The sequence below is a fragment of the Scardinius erythrophthalmus genome (genome assembly GCF_964197995.2).
Source record: "Scardinius erythrophthalmus genome assembly, chromosome: 2".
NCBI lineage: Eukaryota > Metazoa > Chordata > Actinopteri > Cypriniformes > Leuciscidae > Scardinius > Scardinius erythrophthalmus.
Genome location: NC_138222.1, coordinates 27,800,934 through 27,808,146, shown reverse-complemented (window position 1 = coordinate 27,808,146; position 7,213 = coordinate 27,800,934).

The following is a 7,213-nucleotide window of genomic DNA, read 5'->3' as shown; positions in this document are numbered from 1 at the left end:
CTCTGCACTTACTCCTGATTTCTCTCAACAAGGGGACAGGAGAGCTGTCAGTCAATACATGGGAAAACGAAGTAATGCGTTACTTTACTATACTAGTTACATGAAAAAAATAATCTGGTTATTTAACTCGAGTTACTTGTAATGCGTTACACCCAACACTGGGCTTCACGGCATCTTTGTTTCCAGGCAGACCGTTAAAGAATGTGACACACATGTTTCTCGGACATCCTGTAGAGTTCAACCAATCAGATGACGACTTTAAAAATTCTGAAGTGTTTGCAGTTAAGTGTGCCGTATGCATCAAGCGGGAAGGAAGTCGACCGGAAGTTGAAGTCGACCGGGTGCCGCCATCTTGTAGCAGAACTTCACTTGCGTTAGCAATCCCATTGACTTCCATTCATTTTGGCGTCACTTTGACAGCGAATAACTTTACATCTGAGGCGTTTGAAGACTCCATTTGTCCATTTTTTATTTCTAAAGAAACACGACAATGTATAAAATGCTCCATTACCTTGTAGCTTATGTTATGTCCCCGTAGAAGCAGTTTTTGTAAAAGTAGGCTAACGATTGCGTCATAACCACGCGACTCTCTGTCGCACACTAGAGAGATTACCGTATGGACGGGAGGAGAAGCTCGCGGGCAATCGGGGAGACGTGGAGGCAAAATGACAATATAATTAATCAGAATACTTAGCAAAAGTTTCTCCTGCTCCAAGCTCATGGACAGCTCCTAATCACACTCTCCGTCTCTGCAAGATTCGGAAGGGAATGATTCAGATTTCTCTTGGCACAGCTACTAGAAGACAGACGGGTTGCTCACGTGGTCCGTGTAACGCTTTGCTCGGTTTGAGTCTGCGCGTCAGGAAAGGAAGTGCTAAGAAATCGCTGAAAACGGGCTTCACTTGTCTCAATTGAGTTCCAATGGGGTCGCTGTGTCCATTTCTTTTACTGTCTATGGTATGCATCAGACGTTCAGCCAGCAGTCCGTGGGTGTCTGAGATTAGGGACCTTCACACAGGGTGCGTTTTTGCATTTAAATATAGCCAAATGCACAAGGCTGGATTTAAGCATAGGCATATAGGCACGTGCCTATGTTCGCACATGCAGGGGGGCAAATTTTTTTCACTATTATTATTATTATTTCATTCTAATACCAAAACTCTGTGACAATTACTTTTTAAATTAATACAATTTATTATATTGTTGCTGTCGGGCAGAAGCTTGTATCTCCAAATATTGTAATTTTGATCTTTTTTCATAAATCATTACTATTGGTCACCCTTTACGTCTCTCTGTGGGTTTTGCAAATATTCAACCAATGAAAAGTATTGAAAAGAGCTTGTGACTAAACCTTGTAACTCATTTGGATCCTCAAACTGTCAGTCAAACCTCATAACTCACCCGCCTCTATCGTGAATGAAGTGCCGCACACAGTTTGGACCGTCTCTGCTTGTTAGCAATGCAAGGGTACATAAAGACCTGGTACATAAAGTACAGCATTTTCTTTACTAAAAAAAAAACACTATATATATAGAGAGAGAGAGTCTAAAGTTTTATGTATTTGAGGAGCGGAGAAGAGTGAATTATCTATAATTTGTCATCGAGTCTTTTGACGCAGTTAACCACCAGATCCCCCCTCTTAACCCTCATGATGAAGGGCATCTCAGGAACCGCACTCCAATGGTTGAAGTCTTACCTCTCAGGTAGGTCCTTTAGGGCAGGGAACGGCAACTGGCGGCCCGCGGGCCAAAACTGGCCCGCCAGCAATATTTTCTGGCCCGCCGGATTATTATGGAAGTCCTAAATGCTGCACAAAACTCTTCCAATACTTGAGAAAAGCCGTAGTCGCGCGGCGATTTCACCGCCGCATACTGTGTGAAACACACATAAGGAATCATGCGGCGCGGGATTACATTTTAAAGTATAACTGTACGTTCAAACTGGACGCGAATAGCGCGTCAAATTCGCGCCTGCCACGTCTAGTTACGCTTGACCACTTTGTGTCCATTCGCGCGTCAAAAGACTGTAGCGGTCAGAACTCTGGTGTACTTTGGACGGAGCGGGCGGTCTGACTGACAATAGCCCATTCCAACACCTTTTGACAGCGTATCCGCACTTAATTCGGACCACCTGTAGGCTACACCTAGCTCTGAGGAGCTGTTTGGTACTGAAACCATTGTCAGCCAACAACATTCTTTTTTTGCAAGGATGTTTGAAATAGTTCGGCAGAAAATAGCCTACTTCATTTGTCAGTAGGGCAATATGATTTTCGTTTAGGTTGCTTAGAAATTTGAGTGATAGGCTGCTTTTGTCCTATTTAATTTATGTTATTTATATTTCATAATTTTTTTCTTTGGCATTTTTTTCTCTGCTGACAGTAGGCCTACAATGTTAAAATAGCGTAATATTTATATTGACAGACCTCCTTAAACCTTAGGTGTGTATGTGTGTGTCCCGAATAAATAATAATAATAAAAAAGGAATAAAGTTCCAAAGTCGGACTGTAAGCGAATGAGGCATGATTCACACCTTTATTAAAATGGCTGTAATCTGTTACCACAATAGTACTTGATCTGTTTTAAATTATTTCCTTGATATATGCTTAAGGTGTTAAATTCAAAATAAAAAATCAAAATTAAAATTAGTCTAATCCAGTAATAAATTTTTTCTATTTTTGATCTGAGTACAATCAGAAAACCCGTCGTTATTTGTTTTTTCATTTTAGTTCAGGAAATAAATAATGGAAAAACAAGTAGTTTTTCATCTTTTTATTTTTGGTTTTAATTTGAAAAAACGATTGAACGAATGATCCACGGACAGTGACGGACCCATCATATTCTGCGATTATAGGCCTATATAAGAGTATTTAATTTGTATCCATAGGCCTACTCTGTGTAGCTGGCCCGCCACCTACTGGCAAAAAAAAATATTGGCCCTCGGCCAAAGTTACTTGCCGACCCCTGCTTTAGGGTGTTGAGGAGGGGTGAGGTGTCTAAGTCGCAACATCTAGCTACTGGGATGCCTCAGGGCTCAGTGCTTGGACCACTTCTCTTCTCCTTCTACATGTCATCTGTCATTCAGAAATGTAGTTTTCATCACTGCTACGCTGATGACACACAACTTTATCTCTCATTACAGCCAGATGATCCGACGGTAGCTGCTCGCATAGGCTAGAGTCCTGCAACGGGTCGGGTACCCGCGGGTACCCGCATAAAAGTGGCTAAAACGGGTGGATTGTGACATTCCTAAAATTCACGGGCGGGGACGCGGGCGGATAATGAACTCCTTGCGGGCGGGTAACGGATGAAAATATGTGCAATATTTGTATGTCTAAATTACCATTACACATACGCAAATATGTGTTTTAGTCAGGCCGTCCTTAAAAATATTCTTGTTTGCCGTAGCCCGACCGACCCTGTCAATTTAGGACCAACCCAATTATTTTTTTCCCCCTTTTTAGTCCGACCGACTTGCCGGTTGTGAAGTGTTAAGACCTACCGATTTTTTTTTTACTCTTCAAACAAATAATACAAATGCAATAAAATGATATTAATTATATTTTAGTAAGTATTGTGTATATAAATTGCCCATATATAGGCCTACATACAAACATAGCCTACGGTCTTTCTTTTAAATAAAAACCGGTGGCGTCATCTATGATTATAAGGGCAGTAGTAGCCTAGGCTATGCGAAATGAAACCGAAATCGCGACGATCAGGGCCACGAACCTACAATTAAAACTTTCACAGAGATCTCAAACAGACATTAAAAACACCAAATATTAAGAATTGGCATATCAAGCAAAATAATATTCGATAGCCTAAATGATCGAAAATCGTAGCCTTCTCCCCCTCCACATGCTCACCTCACCGGCAATGCTCCGGCATTAAATTTCTGATACTGTATGTGTTGTAGCCCTGTCATTAAAAACGATTTAGTTTCATATTCATGTTTAAGTAAAAAAAAAAAAATTATATTTTTTATTTCATGTTGATTATATGAAAAGTAAAAAGCATGAATACGATGATCCCGAATATCGGGAGACAAATGCAGTGGGCAGACATGATTTTGACCATTTAATTAAGTTTGTTTATGTAGAAAGCCTTTCTTTAAAGTGAATTTCGTTTCGTATTAATTGTATCTTAATTTTAATCAATGTTTCATTAACCATTTTCCTGATTTAATAAGAGGTAAATATAGCAGGCAATAATCACGAGACGGAGGCGCGGGCGCGTGAACTTGAGGCGTTAAACAAAACAATTTAAAAAAAGAAAGAAAACACTGCTCTCGGCTTATGCAATCCGTATGAAATGTGAATTTCTCTCTACTGGAAGATCGCGAGTCAGTCAGCATCGTCAACTTAAACTTTGACACAGAAAACACTTGTTTATTAATAAACAATTGAAATGTCTCCTCGATATATTTGACATATTAATAATCATTACTTTTCCCAGTTCTTTGTGAGAGCTTTCAGGTGCGTTATTGGCAGCGCACCCTATGAACGCGTCCCCACCGCTCAATAGATTTTAGCTTGTGTGTGATTTTTCGCGGGCACGGGTCGGGTAACGGGCCGACTATTAACGGGTCTGGGCGGGTGCGGATTTGATTTTGATATTATCACGGGTGACGGGTCGGATCTGGTGCTGAACTTTGCGGGTACGGGCGGGGGCGGGTCTCCAAAAATGGACCCGTGCAGGACTCTGATCTAGGCTATTTCTGGCAAGACATTTCTTTCTGGATTCAACTCAACCTTGCGAAGACAGAACTGCTTGTGATCTGAGCCAACCCAACACTTCATCACAACTTCTCCATTCAGCTAAATTAATCAACGATAACTCCATCAGTTAAACTTCACTGACCACATCAGAACTGCTCGGTCCTGCAGATTTGCCTTATACAACATTAGAAAGATCAGGTCCTTCCTATCAGAACTCCTTTTCCAAGCTTTTGTTCTATCCAGACTGGACATTTGTAATGCTCTCTTGGCGGGTCTTTCAGACTGATGCAGCAAAGGTGGTCTTTAACAAGCCGAAAAGAGCTCATGTCACACCTCTCTTTATAAAATTGCAATGGTTGCCAATTGCTGAATGCATCAAATTGAAGGCACTGATGTTTGCCTACAGAACAACCACTGGCTCTGCACCCCTATACCTAAACTCACTACTTCAGACCTATGTGCCCTCACTGCCCTGCAGGAGCTCATTGCCTTTTGCAAATGAACGGCACCTTGTGGTGCCATCCCAAAGACGCTCAAAATCACTTTCACAGGCCTTTACCGTTACCAAGCTGGTGGAATGACCTGCCTAACTCAACCCAAGCTGCTGAGTCTTTAGCCATTTTCAAAGAAACTGCTGAAGATGCATCTTTTTCGTCTACACTTGACCCATTAATACTAACATTCCATGTATCAAAAAACAAAAACTTGCTTCGTGTACTTAAGTGGGACTGTAGTTGCAGCACTTGCATATTGTTTGCCCTATTGTTGGTTTGATTGCTTCTATTGCTCTCCTCATTTGTAAGTCGCTTTGGATAAAAGCGTCTGCTAAACCATTAAATGTAAATGTAATGAGTCATAGCATCTTAAGCCTGTGCGTAGCACTTCGTCTTTAATAACCTGTTATTTTGTCCAGAGCGTCCACATATAGCTTATAACCTGTAAGTTGATGAAAACGTGACGATGCACTTCTACATCCGCTGGTCAAAAACTTGATTTTGGTCAAATGTTAATACAATGACATCTGCAAGTATATTATCACATATAAAGCCAAAATATCAACTTTGACAACACAGTGTTTAGTTATTTAGAAATTACAGTGTTTTCCCCACCTATCCTGAAGGAGCAGTTTTGGTCATGGGAGGTTTCTGGCCGACACTGGGACAGTGTCCTGGACATTATTATTATTTTATTTTTTTTGTGAAAAAGGTTTTAGGTTTCCATTACATTAGGTATTAAAGTGAAGAAATTAAGACAGGACTACATTATTTCTGTATAACAACATTCAATAGCCTATAATGAAAACAATAATATATTTGTGTATAGTCGTCAAGATGAATGAAAATACTGCAACGCCTCCATTGCTGGATCTCTGTTCACAAAAGGAACTAGGACAGACAGCGCTCCCTGCTGAACAAGCTGCTGTTTGTGTGTGTGTGTGTGTGTGTGTGTGTGTGTGTGTGTGTGTGTGTGTGTGTGTGTGTGTGTGTGTTTTTAGTAGAGCTTATTTGGTGTTTTCCTCACAGCTACAAGACTAACTTCACCCACATATAGAAATAAAAACACAGCAGACCGAATAAAAGGGAGCCAGTAGCCTACTCACCAGCCAAGTCATTAATGGTCTTGGTCCTTAGGTGCAGTAAAGTTTAAAGAGTATGTTACTAATTTACTAACAGGTTTGGAAACGACGTGAGGACGAGCAATTAAAGACAGAACATTTTTGGGTGATATCCCTTTGAAGACACTAAAATTATGCACATTAATAATCAATCAAATAAACAACCATGTTTGATAAATGATTGTTCCAGAAATGATCACCCTGTAATGTTCCTCTAGTAGTCGGTGACCCATTATCATTATAGACTATTAAGCTGAGGCAGACTTTCTCCTGCGCTTTAATACATTTTGATATAGGCTAGGAGGAGAAAGACTTTGGAAAAACTTTCATTTTAGCCACTGCTTTCTGTTGCATTTTATTTGATATTCTGTAGATCTATTGTAATTGTTAGTTTATTAACATTACTGGCACCTTATTATCTTAATATATTAATGATTTGCTGTCTGTCAGAATGTACACTACAGTAAGGTGTTAAGTGGAGATTGGTGTCTGCAAGGTTCTACCACTAGATGGCGCTGTTAGTCTAAACAGCTGTCAGGCATTCATCCCTTAATTTAATGCTATGCTAGGCTAGCTAATGTCTAACAGTTCGCGCAAGATAAACAGCAATACACGACATTGTGTATTTACAATGCTCTAAGGTTAATTTACATTTTTACTACACCAGTTATATCCACTGATCTGTGGTTATATCACGAAATTGTCAAAAATGTTTTGAATTCAGTTCAGTCCCCCCTCCACCCACAAAGCAGATGGTAAGTGTATTTCTTGACATTATTACCACTAATCATAAAAAGTTGATAGTTTGAGTTTTGCTCATGATTTTATCACTTTACCCATTTAATTTCACTAGTGAAGAAGTTATTATTATGCTTCAAATT